At 47.8% G+C, this 8,744-nt stretch overlaps 1 long non-coding RNA gene across 1 annotated transcript in view; it reads right to left on the bottom strand.

The window, feature by feature from the left end:
* Nucleotides 1-295: 295 nt before the first annotated feature.
* The window catches only part of LOC121816789 (uncharacterized), a 33,542-nt gene continuing 25,093 nt past the window's right edge, over nt 296-8,744 (bottom strand). Inside the window, exon 2 of the long non-coding RNA XR_006056481.2 lies at nt 296-8,172. This is a non-coding gene — a long non-coding RNA (uncharacterized LOC121816789). The remainder of the gene's footprint in view (nt 8,173-8,744) is intronic.

Below are 8,744 nucleotides of genomic sequence, written 5' to 3'. Positions count from 1 at the left end.
ACAGCAGAGGCGAGAGGACTGGGGGTTTCAGATCGTCTGCTGTGCAGCCGCGCTGTTTAGTCCTTTTTTTTTAATATTCAGGACTATTTCATGGGTGTTGGCGGAGCTTAATGTAATAGAAAACACACACTGCGATAACACAATCCACACACTTCTGCCCACTGAAGTCACAGATTATCCACAGCACAGACCCATCTGTGCGTTGATACAAATATTCTCTGGAGAGTTGCTGAGACACTGTTCCCCTGGAGACAGGAGACAAGCACCGTTCCAGGATTCATTAAAACACAGTGGAAAATGAGAAGATGTGCGTTTATTAGGTTATCTCTCTTTACTATAGAAAAGCAGGATGTCAAAGTGAGGGAAAGAGAATGGAAAGAGACACTATTCTATAATAATAATCCCGAATTGGGGCAGACCTGGTTTGTCTCAGTAATGACGTGCCATTTATTAAGCATCCCCTTGCATTAGGAGCCAAGCCACGGCACTTCATGTATATTACCCCATGGGATACATACACTCAACCATTTCATGAGACGGTAGAATTTAGTTTCCGCCTTTTACAGTTGAAAAAACGGAGGCTGCGAGAGGTCCTTTGCCCAAAGTTGCGTTGCTTGTTTGTGACTGGGCCAGAATTGAACCCAGGTTGGTCCCCCTTTCTGAAACCTGTGCTTCGCACACAAGGAGTTGGAGCTCCCCGGAGAGGCAGATAGAGGAACCCCAGGGGAGGGGGGCCCCAGCAGGCAGGCCCTGGGCGTGGCTTTGAGCACTAAGCAAGGAGCCCGAAGTATCACCAGACACTTGTCTTCATCCTAAGGATGGCACGAATAGCATCTTCTGCTGCTGGGCGGGATTAAAGCAAAGCATTTGGGGGGCAGGAGGGCAAGGGCAGCGTCAGAAGACGTTGGCGGGGCCTGGTCTCCACCTTTGCTTGTCTCCTGTTCCAGACCTCTGGATTGCCCGCCTCTTAGCATCAACGGGTGAGAGTCCACAGCCCGCTGGCCCAAAAGCCTGGGCACCGCCCATGCGGGAAATCTCCAGGTTCAAAGAGCTCCATTCGGGGGACTTCCCTGGTTAAGACTTCACCTTCCAAGGCAGGGGGCAGGGGTTCAATCCCTGCTTGGGAAGCTGAGATCCCACACGCCTCACAGCCGAAAAGCCAAAACATAAAGCAGAAGCGATATTGTAACAAATTCAATAAAGACTTTAAAATAATCCACATTAAAAAAAAAATGAAGTTCTATTCAAACCACATATTCCCAGGACTCAGGTGAGCAGAGCCCATGAAATCAATGTTGACCAACATGCAAATGGGCTAAAAGAGATGATTTTTCATGAGACAGTTTGGGTTGGGTTGGGTTGGGTTTAACTAACATCTGTATGTCCAGGGACTCACAAAGGAGGCAGTGTTAGTGTGTCCATTTCACAGATGAGAAACCTGGGACTAGAAAGAACTTTCCAAGGCCCCTTAGCTGGGAAAGTGTGACAGCCTCCAGAGTCAAGCTCACTGTAGCCCCTGCTACAATGTAATGCCTTCTGCCTGCCAGACCGCTTAGGGAGGAAAGAGGACAAAAACTTCACAGCAACTTCCCTGCACCTCAGGCTCTTCATTTGTAAAATGGGCCAATGATAATAACAATACCTACCTCAGAGTGTTGTGAGAATAAGTTCGCAGGTGTAAATCTATACATGTCCTCACTCAGCAGATAGTAGTTGTTAACTAGTATTGAGATTATAGTCAAGACTTGGAAGGAGCAGAGTGGCCTGCTCTGACATCCTTGCAACTGCCAGTTGCTTAAACTGCAAAGACGCCATCCTTGCTCCATGAGGGGCTTGTTCTTTCAGGAAGACATTCATGATTAGAAATGTCTTCCTAATGTGTTTGGCTTATTCTGGTTCTCATGACATACGTCCGCCCCCGGGTCTATTTCTGCCCTGGAAGAGAGAGAGAATAAAGCCAGTCCCTCCCTCGGCAGTGCTTCCGAGCTGAGGAGGAGCCCCCCGCTCCTGGGGCCCCCCTGGAGCCCTCCCCAGCGTGCCTGCTCCAGGGCCCTCTCCCCACTCAGCATCCTTGTCCCTGGAAGCCCAGAACAGGATATAGGCATCCAGCTGGACCCTGCCCCCTCCCTGACCCTGGGGACTATTCATGCAAAAGTGATCCCCTTCTGCCTTACACTGACAGAATGGAGAAAGAAAAGACACGGGCAGCATAATATGGAACGTGAACAGCACGGTTGTGTCTGGGGCACTTTACAACATGATGAATCTCAGTTCATGACACTTGCCAATTTCTCAGCTTCAGCCCCCAACCCATTCTCGCTGACTGCTACAGCTTCCTGGAGTGCGGCCTTTGTCCTGGTTTCTGTTCTAGGGGCTTTCTGGGCCGCAACCTTCCTTCTCTAGCACACCCGAGCACTGAGAATAAGCCAGGCAAACACATTTCTGTCTATAGGGCCACACGCCATGGGGGCCAGGCCTGCCTGGAGCCCCCTCCACCAGCGTTCCTCGCTGGCACCATGTCCCCCCTGCACTCAGGGGAGAACCAGGCTCTGGGCCGACTGCTCACAGAAGCAGAGCTGGCCTTTTAAGTATCTTTATCTCCCAAAGGCTGCAGGGAGCTGGGACCACGCGGGGTGCCGTCTCCACCAGAGGAAGATGTTAATGGGCAGCGGGAAGAACACAACAACACAGGGTTGTTGTCTCATCAGGATTCTTCTGAATGTGTGGAAGTGTCCTGGAAAGTTAAATCCTCATTCCGAGTCTGGGCTAAGAGCTTCTCCCTTGGTGCACTCCTCCCCCGCCCTTCCATCTCAGACTTACCGCTACACTACAATTGTCTGGTTACTGATCTAGGTCTCTCCTTATCGCAGGAGTTCCTTGAGGGTAGGGATGCATGCCCCTTGGCATTTCAATTCCCCAGTGCCCAGAGATAGAAGATGATCCTGGTGTTGGTTGAATGAATTGATATAATGGATGACTAACACTTAACCACCTGATCCACATTCTGTACTTCCTCTTTTATAAATATTCTATTTGGGATTTAAAATTTTGTATCTTTTATTTCAACAGCGCTGGGTCTTCATCGTGGCTTGGAAGCTCTCTAGTTGCCCCGCAGCGTGTGGGATCTTAGTTCCGTGGGATTGAACCCGAATCCCCTACATTGAAAGGCAAATTCTTTACCACTGGGCCACTAGGAAAGTCTCAACATGTTCTGTACTTTTGACGAAGCTACACACCCATGGGCAGACTTCCAGTTTCAAGATGGAAGAAGTAAGATTTTCTTCTTAGAAATCAACCAAAAAAAAAAAGAAAGAAAGAAATCAACCAAGGACCAAAAAAGAAACACATACAAACTCTACCTTCAGTAAACCAGGAAACATCCGTAAGCCTAACTCCTATATTGAGAAGCTCAAGTACATAGAGAAATGTAAATGACCCAGCAGAGAGGAAGCAAGGCAAACTCAGGGATCTAAAGGATGGGCTCGGGGGACCTATACTTTGCTCTACAGAACCCCAAAAGGCTCAGGAACAGGAAGCCTCAAGTTCTCACATCAGATACAGGTTGAACAGGGAATGAAAATAGAAAACTTTTGGGAAAAATTCTCTTTAAAGAGACACAAAGTCCATCAACTGATGACTAGACAAATAGGATGTCCCATATCCATACAATGGAACACTGTCCGGCTTATCAGAAAATGAAGCTCTGATGCACGCTGCAACAGAGAAGAAGCTTGGAAACATTCTGCTAACTGAAAGAAGCCAGACACAACAAGTTACATATTATGTGAGTCTATTTAGATAAAATGCCAAGAATAAGTGACTCCAGAGAAAGCAATGGCACCCTACTCCAGTGCCTGGAAAATCCCATGGACGGAGGAGCCTGGTAGGCTGCAGTCCATGGAGTCGCGAAGAGTCGGACACGACTGAGCGACTTCCCTTTCACTTTTCACTTTCATGCATTGGAGAAGGAAATGGCAACCCACTCCAGTGTTCTTGCCTGGAGAATCCCAGGGACGGGGGAGCCTGGTGGGCTGCCATCTATGGGGTTGCACAGAGTCGGACACGACTGAAGCAACTTAGCAGCAGCAGCAGAGAGACAGAGGGTATATTGTGGTTGCCAGAGGCCGAGGAGGGTGGAGTGGAAAGCGACTCTAATGGGTACAGGGCTTCTCTTCAGGATAATGAAAATACCCTGGAATCAGAGAGTGGTGATGGCTGCACAACCTTGTAAATATACAAGCAACCGAACTGAACACTTTAAAGGGATAAATTTTGTAGCATGTGGATTATATCTCAATTTTGTTAAAAGACACAAAACCTATGATCAGCTTTTTCTGGTTTAAATATGAACTAGGAGACAAGAGTCACCAGAATCTTGAAGAACATCTTGACCATAAAAGACAAAGACAGGAATATATAAAAACACAAAAGAAACTCAGAGCAGAGAGAACGCAGGGCTCCGAAGAAAACTTCAAATACTTGCTCCCACAGTAAAAGAGTTTTAGCCAGAGGGTTTGGATAAAATAAAAGATGGCAAAATAATCCTGTATAGTCAGTCATTTCTAGCCATCCTTTTTTAATAAAAGCCCTTGTGGCCAGAGCCACAAATTATCCACCAGTCTCTTCCCCCTTCTTTCTTTCAGTCACAGAACCCCCACCCGAGTCTGGCTGCCCAGGTAAAGACCGCGTCTCCCGGCCTCTTTTGCAGCCGGGGTGACTGCTGACCCATTGCTTGCAATGACTTGGGAAGATGCGATGTGTGTGACTTTCACATCACTTCCTCAAAAGAAAACTGCCTACACTCCACTCCCTCTCTTCCCGCATCACACAAGCTGATTCATGGTCATGATGACCAACAAGACAGAAGGAATCTGAGTCCCCAGATAATGTAGGTGAGCAGAGCTGTCTCCTTGCCCCACGGTCCTAGGAGGGGGGTCCTACCCGAGCTCCTGGTCTGTCCTATCCAAGTGTTTACTAAACTCCTGGCGCTGGATGTGACGGGGAAACACAGGAGCCAGTTACAGAGGGACTCCCTGCTTCACTGAGTTCTACAGTCAAGCAGCAGTGAAAGTGTGTCCTTAATTAATGTGTGTAATACATACACATTTCAAAACCCAACATATGTAAAAATGTATATTACAAAGGACTTCCTTGATGGTGCAGAGGATAAGAAGCCACCTGCCAAAGCAGGGGACATGGATTCAATCCCCGGCCCAGGAAAATTCCACACGCTATGGAGCGACACAGCCCATGCGCTGCAGCTATGGGGCCCACCCTCCAGAGCCCCCGAGCCGCTGTTTCTGAAGCCAGTGCGCCCAGAGCCCACGCCCTGCAGCAAGAGAAGCCGCCACAGTGAGAAGCGCATGCGCCCCAGCCAGAGAGGAGCCCCGCTCGCCACAGCTGGAGGAAGCCCGCGCACAGCAACGGCCAAAAAATCAAAGGTAAGTTTCAAGATCCGGATCATGAGAATTCTCCTTTAAGTTTACCTGGCCAGATACCACCCTACCTGCTCCCGTTACTGGTTTCTTGTGGATTTTTCAATAATTTCTTTGTTGTTGTTCAGTCACTCAGTCAAGTCCGACTCTTTGCGACCACAGGGACTGCAGCGTGCCGGGCTTCCCTGTCCTTCACCAACTCCTGGAGCCTACTCCAACTCCTGTTCATCGCGTCAGTGATGCCATCCAGCCATCTCATCCTCTGTCGTCCCCTTCTCCTCCCGCCTCCCATCTTTCCCAGCATCAGGGGCTTTTCCAATGAGTCTGCACTTCACAACAGGTGGCCAAAGTATTGGAAGTTCGGCTTCAGCATCAGTCCTTCCAATGAAAAGGTTGATTTCCTTTAGGATTAACTGATTGATTTCCTTTAGGTTTGATCTCCTTGCAGTCCAAGAGACTCTCAAGAGTCTTCTCCTACACCACAGTTTAAAAGCATCAAGTTTTTGGCACTCAGCCTGCTTTATGGTCCAATTTTCACATCCATACATGACTACTGGAAAAACCATAGCTTTGACTATACAGACCTTTGCAGGCAAAGTATTGTCTCTGCTTTTTCATTTAATAATTTCTTTATGCAAATATAAATATAGGTCCTTATATTTGCTTCTTATTTACACAAAATAGTTTTCTACATTCTACACCCAACATTCTACCGTGGTACCACTTTTAAGAATCTATTCTTAGAAGATAACTAGAAATGTTGTTGTATGACCGAGATATTAACTGCAGCATTATTTATAGTTTTTTTTTTAAAGAAAGGAACCCTTAATGCACAAAAACAAGAAGCTTAGCTACAAAGATTAAATTTACAGAAAGTATTCCATGACATGAGAAAATGCTTATGATTTTATGTCAAGTGGAAGGATAAGATCAGAAATACAATGTGTCTTCAGCTATGTAAAAAACATGTATAGAAAATGAAACAAGGAACTTCCCTGGTGTGGGCCAGTGCTTAAGAATCCACTTTGCAATGCAGAGGACACAAGTTTGACCCCTGATCAGGGAACTAAGATCCCGCATGCTGCAGCAACTGGGCCCACACGCCACGACTCCTGAGCCCGTGAGCCAAACGAGAGTCCACTTACCACAGCGCGACCGGCAGGCGCGCCACAGCTAAGACCTGGCACAGCAAAGAAATAAATCAATATTTTTTTAAAAATAAAGAAAATGAAAGGAAAGTGCCACACCTAAATATCAGCAGTGCTGTTTGTCAGTAGGTGAAATTATTTTTTCTTCTGCTTCTCTGGTTCCCAAAATGATGACAATGAGTTTGTAATTCTTCTATATAATAGGGGAGGGGATGGGACGGGGAGGGGCAGACATAGCCCCTCACCTCCTTCCAGAGGTACCTGCAAGGTGGTTCATGTCAGAGTGACTCTGAGCAGGGAGGGTAGAGTAGGGCTGAATTGCACTTTCCTTTCCTCCGCTTGGAATCCCTTGGCCCCGATGCTGCCTTCTTGTTCGCCTTTCTTCCGCTTGCTCCCTGATGATTTCCAGGCCCGTGTAGCTGAGGGGGGAACCCACTGCTGTTCCAGGTTAAGGCAGTGGCATCAGAGGTTGAACCTCCGTAGGAGAGGGTTGGGGCTTTAAGTGTGTCTCTCCTTTCACCCCGAGGACTGAACGCTGCCCAGATAAAATGCTGCCTTGTCTTCTCCTTTGCCACCACCCGCTCAGCGCTCTGGCCGGTTCACACCCACCACTAAGCCCCATCCAGACACGACCCACCCCGTGCCAGCCCAACAGTGGCTCCATAACTCTTCCATATTTTCCCACCTTTCTTTCCGTTAGGCCAGCATGCATAGTATTTCCAACGCATAGCATTACTTGGATTTTTAAAAATTAATAAGCATTGACTTTGGATAAACAACAAAGTCCTATTGTATAGCACAGGGAACTATATTCAATATTCTGTGATAAACCGTAATGGAAAAGAATGTGAAAAAGAATAGATATGTATCTATATTTATGTATAACTGGGTCATTTTGCTATACAGTGGTAATACAACATTTTAATTCACCTATACACCCATACATCAGTAAAAAATAAGTACTGACTTTAGAGTATATTAAGACAAAATACAACAAGGGTCTCAAATCCATGATTTCTTGAACATTATTACTTGGGGTAAGGCTAAATTAAGTTTTAAGGTTAAAAAATGTAGGTCATGTCAATAAAAATATTATTTTAATGAATATATTATTTTACTTAATATGTTTGTTCATCTTTATTTACATATGATTTATCTTACCTGGCTACAAAAAATAGCAAGGTCTAGGAAACTACACTAAGGTGTTAATTTCTTTCAGAGTTTTTATGCACACCTGGGAGGCGTAATTCGTTGTCATCCTTGAAATTCCCACCTTGAAAGGCGGGCCTGGGCAGAGACGCGCAGACGGAGGGGGAACCCCACTGGGGGCGTATGGGAGACCACACTAAACGTACTGTTTCTCGGCGTCTATCCGAGCATCTTCCTGACGGGGGTCTGCAAGCACCCAAGGCGAGAGGCCAAGGCGTGGTGTTGTCCCTTTTCAGCCAGGAGAGGGCGTAAGTCTGCGAGCAACCTGCGGGGGCAGTGGGAGAAGCCCCCTCCTCACGCACCAGGGTGAGGAGCAGATCCCACCTGCTAAATGACAGACTGTGTTTTCAAGTCACTTGCTGAGGTCATCCAGTCCAATCCTAGGGAGACAGAATATACTTTAGAAAAAGCTCTCCATTTCCGAAAAGAAGAGGATTTCCCCCACCTTCTCCAAGGCAGAGGATACCGAGAGAGGGGCGGAAACAAAGATGGACCAAGTTAAATAGAGCAAGGCCTTTTAATTCGCCTGCACTTCAGTTTGGGACTCTCCGGCACTTGGCACTTTTCCGGGCTGCCTGCAATGGGGCCCTTCAGCACTCCTCCCATGCAAGTGTGGGAGGACACATGGGTGGGAGTGGAACGGGGGTGGGGGACAGGCGAGCGGCCTCCTAGACTCGAAGACTTCGGCGGATTAGGACAGTGATGGGTGTCTTCTGCAGGGAACGCGGCCAGCCCCCACCCCCACCTCCCCCAAGCCCAGGGTCCAGCCTTCACCAGCTACCCCAGAGCCCAGCTTCTCAGTGGGTGCGTCTCAGTTCACGACTCTGGACATTTAGAGGGGCTGGCGAGGGCTTGGCAGGGCTGGTCCCCACCAACTGCCACCTTGCTGGGGGAGGGCAGAACAGCAGGTGGGTCCCGCAGGAAGGCACAGTTTGCCTATGTTGGCATCTGG

The sequence above is a fragment of the Ovis aries genome, chromosome 16 (genome assembly GCF_016772045.2).
Source record: "Ovis aries strain OAR_USU_Benz2616 breed Rambouillet chromosome 16, ARS-UI_Ramb_v3.0, whole genome shotgun sequence".
Classification (NCBI taxonomy): domain Eukaryota; kingdom Metazoa; phylum Chordata; class Mammalia; order Artiodactyla; family Bovidae; genus Ovis; species Ovis aries.
Note: the sequence above shows the minus strand (reverse complement) of the source record. Positions and strands in the feature narration are given on the sequence as shown.